Source organism: Saccopteryx bilineata, chromosome 4 (genome assembly GCF_036850765.1).
Source record: "Saccopteryx bilineata isolate mSacBil1 chromosome 4, mSacBil1_pri_phased_curated, whole genome shotgun sequence".
NCBI lineage: Eukaryota > Metazoa > Chordata > Mammalia > Chiroptera > Emballonuridae > Saccopteryx > Saccopteryx bilineata.
This window is the reverse complement of record NC_089493.1, coordinates 214,061,813-214,070,995: the sequence shown is the minus strand read 5'-3', so window position 1 is coordinate 214,070,995 and position 9,183 is coordinate 214,061,813. Positions and strand designations below refer to the sequence as shown.

Below are 9,183 nucleotides of genomic sequence, written 5' to 3'. Positions count from 1 at the left end.
AAAGTGGGAGGTATCACAATTCCTGATATCAAGTTATACTATAAGGCCATTATACTCAAACCAGCTTGCTATTGGCATAAGAACAGGCACATAGATCAATGGAACAGAACAGAGAACCCAGAAACAAACCTACGCCTTTACAGTCAATTTATAATTGACAAAAAAGGTAAGAGCATACAATGGAGTAAAGACAGTCTCTAGTAAATGGTATTGGGAAAATTGGACGGGTACATGCAAAAAAATGAAACTAGACTACCAACTTATGCCAATCACAAAAATAAACTCAAAATGGATAAAAGACTTAAATGTAAGTAGTGAAACCATAAACATCTTGGAAGAAAATATAGGCAGTAAACTCTTTAATATCTCATAGCAATATTTTTGCTGATTTATATCCATGGGCAAGTGAGATAAAGGACAGTGAGATAAAGGACAGGATGACAAATGGGACTATATCAATCTAAAAAGTTTTGTACAGCAAAAGACACCATGAATAAAATAAAAAGATAACCCACACAATGGGAGAACATATTTGTCAAAACATCTGATAAGGGGTTAATAACCAAATTTATAAAGAACTTCTATTATTCAACACCAGAAAGGTAAACAATCCAATTAAAAATGAGTAAAAGAACTGAATAGATGCTTCTCCAAAGAAGACATACAGATGGCCAATAGGCATATGAAAGTTTGTTCAATGTCACTAGTCATCAGAGAAATATAAATTAAAAGCACAATGAGATACCACCTCACACCTGTCAGAATGGCGCTCATCAACAAAACAACATACAATCAGTGCTGGCAAGTGTGTGGAGAAAAGGGAACCCTCCTACGTTGCTGGTGGATGCAGACTGGTGCAGCCACTGAGGAGAACTGTATCTGGTTTCCTCAAAAAATAAAAAATGGAACTGCCTTTTGACCCAGCCATCCCACTTCTAGGAATATATCCTAAGAATACCAGATCACTGACTCAAAAGAATAAATGCACCCCTAATGTTTATCAGCATTGTTTACAATAGCCAAGATCTGGAAACAGCCCAAGTGTCCATCAGTGGACAAGTGGATTAAAAAGCAGTGGTACATATATACTATGGAATACTATGCAGTTGTGAAAAGAAGGAAATCTACCGTTTGTGACAGCATGGATGGACCTGGAGATTATTATGCTAAGTGAAATAAGCCAGGCAGAGAAAGAAAAATATCGTATGATCTCAAATATATGTGGAATCTAATGAACAAAGTGAACTGAGGAATGGAAAAAAGGAAAAGGTGGGTCACAGGGAGCAGAGGGACAGCTGTCAAAGGGAAGGGGGATGAGGGGATGGATCAGAGAATGTGAAGGGATTAGTGAAACGATATATACATTACACTGAGGTATAGATAACAGGACAGCAAATGCTAGAATGAAGGGGGAAAGAGATAGGGAGGGGGGGAAGGTGTATAGAAAGGGACATGGTGGGGGGTGAGGGAGTTATGTCCAGTGTGACACATGAATCCATGTAACTACAATAAATTAAAAATTAAAAAATATTACAAGAAGAAAAAAGTGAAAAACCTTATGATTTCACTCATATGTGGGATATAAAACTGAAACTCATAGACACAGACAAAGGTATGCTGGTTACCAGAGGGAAGGGAAAGAAGGTATAGTAAAGGGTACAGGCGGCCAAATCTATGGTGACAGAAATGACTTGACTTTGGGTGGTGGGTACACAGTGCAATATACTGAGTATCATAGAAAGTTACACTTGAAACCTATATAATTTTATTAACCAATGTAACTCTAATACATTTACTGTAATTAAAATAAGTAAATAAATTCTGGTGCCAATATTTCCATCTTTTATTTACCTTGATGAGTATTCTAGAAGATGAGAAAAGTAAAATCTTAAATGTCCTTTAATTTCATTTATTCAACTTGAAGATACATGATGCCTGACCTGTGGTGGCGCAGTGGATAAAGCGTCGACCTGGAAATGCTGAGGTCACCAGTTCGAAACCCTGGGTTTGCCTGGTCAAGGCACATATGGGAGTTGATGCTTCCAGCTCCTCCCCCCTTCTCTCTCTCTGTTTCTCCTCTCTCCCTCTCTCTCTGTCTCTCCCTCTCCTCTCTAAAATGAATAAATAAATAAATAAAAGAAGATACATGAAATGGAATACCTAAAGTAAATAATTACAGGAACTAAATCCATATGAATAGGAATCAAAATAGATGTATAAGATTTAGAATAGAAATGTTATAAAATATAATAAAACAATATAAATTATAATTTTTAAAAAGCAAGAAATAAGATACAAACTGCTCAACTTGTACTTCTCTTCCTTCAATTTTTATTTTAATGTACTTTTATTGTATGGAAAACCAAATATAACTTTGTTTTTATTTTTATTTATTTTTTTTATTTTTTTAATATTTTTCTGAAGCTGGAAACGGAGAGGCAGTCAGACTCCCACATGCGCCCGACCGGAATCCACCCAGCATGCCCACCAGGGGGCGATACTCTGCCCATCCAGGACGTCTCTCTGTTGTGACCAGAGCCACTCTAGCGCCTGAGGCAGAGGCCATGGAGCCATCCCCAGTGCCTGGGCCATCTCTGCTCCAATAGAGCCTCGGCTGTGGGAGGGGAAGAGAGAGACAAAGAGGAAGGAGAGGGGGAAGGGTGGAGAAGCAGATGGGCGCTTCTCCTGTGTACCCTGGCCGGGAATCGAACCCGGGACTTCCACACGCCAGGCCAACGCTCTACCACTGAGCCAAATGGCCAGGGCCATAACTTTGTTTTTAATTGTAGCATAACAGTAAGATCTAAAATACTTAGCTATGATAAGTGTGGGTTCTAAAGAAAAAAAGCATTGGTTCTTCTTAGAGATCATTATTTATGTTTAAATAAAAGTTATTACAGATAAAATTATGACCAAGTATTAGAAACAGGGTGGTGAAATGAGCCCTTTCCAATATTCTGAATTTGACTTCTTAAACTATATATTTTTTTCACCTACCAAGTTAACTGTTTTTTTTCCTTATATCCTATTTTACAAGCTAATCAAATGCTTCTTAACATCACCCAAGAAATGTGTAACTTTTTTAAATGGACTAGAGGAAAATAAAAAAAAACCCTCAGAGTTAACATAAATAGAAATGAATACAAAATTTTAAACTAAATCAAATTATTCTTGCATATAAAACCAAAACAATATAGGTACCCAATAAATGTAAATTAAATGATGACTCTAATTACCAGTACATATCTGCATAAACATTATTTATATTTTCATAATTTGATTGACTTGTTAAAGAAACTTGAGAAGCAAAAAAAGTGGTCTATGACATCTTGAGTGTAGAGAATTCTTAAAAAAAGTTACCTAAATGAGAATACCAGATAGTGTAACCCAGAAAGTCTATCAATAGTACATGTCTTAGACCTTGTCAGTTGGCTCAGCGTCAGCCCACTATGTGAATGTCCTGGGTTCAATTCCAATCAGGGCACACAGGAGAAGCACCCATCTGCTTCTTCACCCCTCCCCCTCTTGCTTCTCTCCCCCCCACCCTCCTGCAGCCATGGCTCAATTGGAGCGAATTGGCCCCAGGTGCTGAGGATGGCTCCATGGCCTCTGCATCAGGCACAAAGAAAAGCTTGGTTGGAGCAATGGAGCAATGGCCCCAGATGGACAGAGCATTGCTGCCTAACTTGCCAGGTGGATCCTGATCAGGGCGCATGCAGAAGTCTGTCTCTGTCTCCCCTCACTGAATTTAAAAAAAAAAGAAAGAAAATGGATGTCTTAAACAGTCAAATGAACAATTCTAGTGTTCCTCAGTTCTCTTACTAACTGGTAATAATGAAACTTCATGTTTGTTCCCAAAATGTTCCCTAAATATAACAGCATATCAATCTCCCCAAATACCCAACTGTAACTCTGAATCCATTTCTCTCAAAGAAATCTGTTTCCTACCCAACCCATTTTCTCAGATTTTATAGTATACAGTGTATATAGCAGGGAATAGAAATTCACCAGTTCTTAAAGACACACATCTTCAAGGCTGGCTCTGCATAGCTGTCCCCTAAACAACCTCTAAAGGAGAAAGGCATTTTAGCCCGTCCAGGTAGAGTACTGACAGACAAAGTCTCTCTACATATCCAGCTATAAAATCAATTGTACACTTCGGCAGCACAGTGTTGATTTGTTCCTGGAAAATAGTAAAACAATATTTGAAATTTTTATATCATCTTCTATCTATTATCATATAGGTAGTTTAATATTTATAACCTTTCTAGATTGAGAATATATAGTTTTGGATTTCTTAAAATATTATATTTAGAAGAAACAGAAGGATCTTTTGTTTAAGAAGATCACACCATTAAATGTTAACCAATTATTCTCACTACTTTAAAAGACAAAATTTTGGAGAAATGTTAGCTCCAAAGAATTGTAATATTTAATTGCTTTAATAACTAATAAATTTTACTAAATGTATGTGCCTGCATACTTTTGTAAAGAAGGTAGCATAGATAATCTTTGATAGCTTTTTTGTTGTTGTTTTTTAAAGATCCTCAGGGCCACTCTTCTCATAAAGAATGACAAAATGATACAGGTTTATTCAGCTTCAAAGGCAGAGAACCTGGCCTTTTCTCAGGGGAGTAATAATTTTAATGACTCCAGAGACAAGGTTGTTATTTGGAAATCAACAAGCACAGCCTGAATTAACAGTGGCCTCTTCATGTTTTACCTTTCAATGTAAACTAATACTTTCTCCAATTTCTCATTTTTCCTACCTACAAATAAAACTAATATAAAGAGTAAGCTATAATATTTATCTTGCTCACTTCTCTATTCAATATGGCAGCACTGATGCCCCAGGTCCCTAGACTAATCCTTTATTTAGGAATAGAGCTTTTTCCCCCCAAAATAAATAAAAACAGAAATTTCATCTTAATAAGGCAAGTGTACCCTCTGCTGCAATTTCAGCTAGTAGCAAATAGTCATTCTGTACATCGATTTGGTTTGTTTGGAAAGGAAAATAATGTACAGTTTCTTTCTCATTGTATGGAAAGGAGATCAATAATACATCCCTTCTTAAGAAAACACATCTATAAAAGAATGAACACAGATATATATACTGCATTATATAATACCATGTAGAAAAATTTAGAAATGGAAAGCTTAGAAACATTCAGAAAGGAATTTCAAACCTGGGAAGTCAATAATCTAATAGGTTTATAAATAATGTTTAAATAATACAACTTTAGCACCATAGCAGTATATTAGCACAACAATCTAAATTACTTTTGTTCTTTTATGCTCATATTTCTTCTCAGCCAGTCATAGTCTAGCTGTAGAGAAACTAAGTTACAACCACGGCATATAACTGAGGCCGAATAAGTGAAAAAGAATTTTGATTTTGTTCCTCCCTCAGGAATAATGTCTAATCCTTTACAGCAAAGTATTATCTATTAACACTGTAGTTCCATTTTTGCACAAGTTGCTAAAGTGGAAAATGGTGATGAATTTAGGTGGGAAAAAAGTGTGTTCTGCCCTAATTAGGAAATAATAAAAACAATAACTTCTCAAGAATTAATTCTAAACTCTCTGTGAATAAGTCAATGAAGTTTATATCATAGTTTCTAGTGGCTGGGGCCACAAATGGCACAAATCAGAATCACCTGGAGTGATTGTTAATAATTCAGGTTTCTAGACTTTCTCCAAGGTGCCTTCATCTGAATTTCAGGGAAAATGCCTTTTGATACAGTTCCTGGATATTCTCAATAGATTTAGAGTTATTTATACAATTTTACTAGTACTTTTATACTTAAATATCAATATTATCTTCCTACCTGACAACAGCAAATTAAAGTATGTAGTATCACAAAAATATAAGATATAGTAGTAATGAAAGTGTGGGGGGAAATTCAACCACAAAGACATCTATTTACAGAATAATAATAATAATGATGATGATTAAAAGTATATTTGTCATGCTTTCTGAGTGTCAGAAACTAAGATGGGAACTTCAGATGCAATGATCAACAGTGCCTGGTTTCTATCCTTTGATGAGAGGGTGACTCAGATCTTAGTGCAATAAATATTGATTGTTTTTCCTATATTTTGCATATCATCAAGTTTTTTCTCAAAGTCTCAATCATAATATGGTTATATTGAATTCTTTTTTAATTTTGAGACCTTAATCATTCTGCTCCAGACTAGATTGCTTGTCTTCTGGCTGCCAAACAGCTTTGTCCTTCTCCATCTTTTTGAGTTAGAGCTGCTGTTTCTTGCAGGCCTTGATGTCCTCCTTTTTGGTTTACTTCCTGTTTTCCTGGTGTACATCCTCAAATAACTTACTAATAAATTTTATGTAGGAAATAAATTTTCTGAGTCCTTGCATATCTGTGACTCCATATTTAAAAAAAAAATCTTAATACAGTATTTATTTGTCTTCCTTCCATCAAACCCTGAGCCAACTACTTTTCCCAGGCTGCCTGGGAGGTTTAGGAAAAGGAACACACAGGGAAGACAAATCATGAGAAAAGAACTGTGGGAGGTGGCCACAGCTTCCTCATATGGAGAAGAAGATGACAAAGGCTACCATCAGGAAAAAGAGCCCCACGACCTCTGAGAGGGCAAAGCCTAGAATGTCATAGAAGAACTATTTCTTCAGAGAAGGGTTCCTGGTATGACCAATGATGAGGCTCCCAAACACAGTCCCAATTCCAGCCCAGAACCTGCCACCCCTACTGTGGTAGCCCCAGTCCCAAAGGATTTGGCTGCTGTGTCGCTGTCTCTTGAAATGAAACTGGCTTGGAAGCTGTGACTAGAAACAAGTGAGGTCAGGAGGTAGGGGGCCTAAGCTCTCATCTGTCAGTGTCCAGGTCCTGTCAGCAGCATTGCAGACAGTGACCCGCTCCACAGTTGGGAGGTGCTCCTGACCAAGGACAGGGTGGAGACAGACATGGTGCAGGCATACATTTTCAGGAGATGAGGGGCTATGGCAGGAAGCCTGCTCTCCTGAGTCTACCTTTAATGGTAGTGTGATTACAACACAGTCCTAGGCTGAAATTACATTTACTTTAAATTTTGAAAGTTAATTGTGGTCTTGTACTGTTTATTGTTACTGATAAAATATATAATGTGAGTTGGATTTATTTTTCTTTGTAATTGATTTTATATAGTTGATTCTGTTCTATTATTGAGCCAAAGCAGTGCATGGTAAGAAGACTCTTGGTAAATCTGACTTGTTTTCCATGCAGTTTGGAGTTACAAAATCTGGTGACTTAATCTCAACTAGAAAACAGCTGAGCAGAGGCAAAAATCTAGTTGCTATAACACCATCACTCAGATCTTGGTGGAGCAAAAACAATGTCTTTATTGTTGATGTTGTTGTCCTTGTTTTTCCCCATGGGCTAAGTAAACACCACAGAGAGCAACTCTGCTCGAGAGGGCTTGAGTTGTCACTGCTAAAAGGGATATGTCTGGTGCAAGGCCACAACATTAAAAAGGAGAAGCCATAACAGGTCAGCCACAGAGAAATACTTTATGTCAGGGCATTGTAAGGGGAAAGACTCCCAGCTCCAGTAGATTGGAGGTGGGAAATGGGTACAATTAAGGACATGTAAGTACCTGATATAAGAGAGACAACATTTGGACATCTGCCAGAAAGTAGAACTTGCAGCCAAAAAAGAGTTATTAACAGCATAGCCCAATAAACAAACATGTGTTTGTTAATTACTCATCATTCTTTTCTACTTTAATCTTGGAAGAGCCAAAGACAAAATAGTGAATAAAGAGAGAGCAATAAAAGAGCTGAGAGGAATCAGTAAAACACCCTGGTGCAAGTCTTGCAGCCTGGGTCAGGCCTCAACTAGGGGTGGGAGTGAGGAAAGGAGTGGGAATGCAGTCTTTGACATGAATATGGTTGAGGTTAGACTGATGAGACTAGTCTATCATCTGAAAATAACAATAACAACAAATCTGTCAGATACACCTAGGAGATGGACATTGCACACTTGAAAGCAGAGGTTAAAAAAAATGGAACTATTTTTTCCTATGTATTTCCACCAATTCTAGTCCATTCAATTAGTTATATCATTTTTATTTCTTTACTATTATTATAATAAAGTTCTGGTATAAAACATCAATAAACATGAGTTCAGCTCAACATTTTAATTATAGATTTAGAAATGATCCTTAAATATTTTTAATGTGATTATGTTTTTGTTTTACTTACTCATTACTATTCCTGTTTTATTATATTTTGTAAATCTGGAAACTTGAAACTAACCAATTTTGAATTTGTGACAGAACACATGACACACAATGGCTAGTTTGGCTGCTTTTTCCTACAAATATATTTTTAAATCAAAGCTAACACTTTTTTTTGGCTTCAGGGAGGTATAATTTATATAACTGTGTAATCAATGTCATAAATGGATAGTAATAAAAGACCAGACATAGTGAATTTTATGAATATTACAACAAAGTGGGTAAAAAGATAATCAAAGTTGATTTAAAATGAGATGGAGCTATGGTTGGAGAAGAGTCCTTATCAAATATCACAGGTCAAGAAGAAAAGCCTCCATATTTTGGCTGATGCCTATATAGACACACCTGCTATCATTGCCACCAAAACTCTTGTTGTACAGCTAGCCCAGTGAAAAGAGATGCTTTTGCTATGATTGGCAAAAAGAGAGAAAGAAAAAGAGAAGTTGGGGAAAGAATAGATGAAAAAAAAAACAAAGGAGACTATAAGGAAGAAAGAAAAGAAGTAGGATGAGAAAACAGTAAGTACAGGATGACATAAAGGAAGGTCAAGAACAGGTTATTTATGAAGAAAATAAACTCTATTATGGGCAAGCTTTTAATCTAAGTGTCAGGCAAGAGAGGACTCCAAAGGAGAGTTCTTTCTTGAGGAAGAAGATCAGATTTTTAGATGTGCTGTCAAATATAACAGCCACAAATTATACATTCATTTAAGGTTAAGTTGAAGTAAAATAAAATTTTAAATTCAGTTCCACAGCTGCACCTGCAATAAATACTCAGAAGTCACATATCCTTATAGGGTACCACATTGGACAGCATGGAACCATTTCTATCATTACAGACATTCTATTGGACTGTGCTGCTATAGAGTTTAGTGTCAGCTGAAGTCCAGCTAGTTTAGGAATAGTAGGTCAGAAATGGTTCTTGAGAGAG

The 9,183-nt window shown here is 36.5% G+C and overlaps 1 pseudogene; it reads right to left on the bottom strand.

The window, feature by feature from the left end:
- Nucleotides 1–6,550: 6,550 nt before the first annotated feature.
- Nucleotides 6,551–6,960, bottom strand: LOC136336252 (ATP synthase F(0) complex subunit C2, mitochondrial pseudogene; annotated as a pseudogene).
- Nucleotides 6,961–9,183: the final 2,223 nt, after the last annotated feature.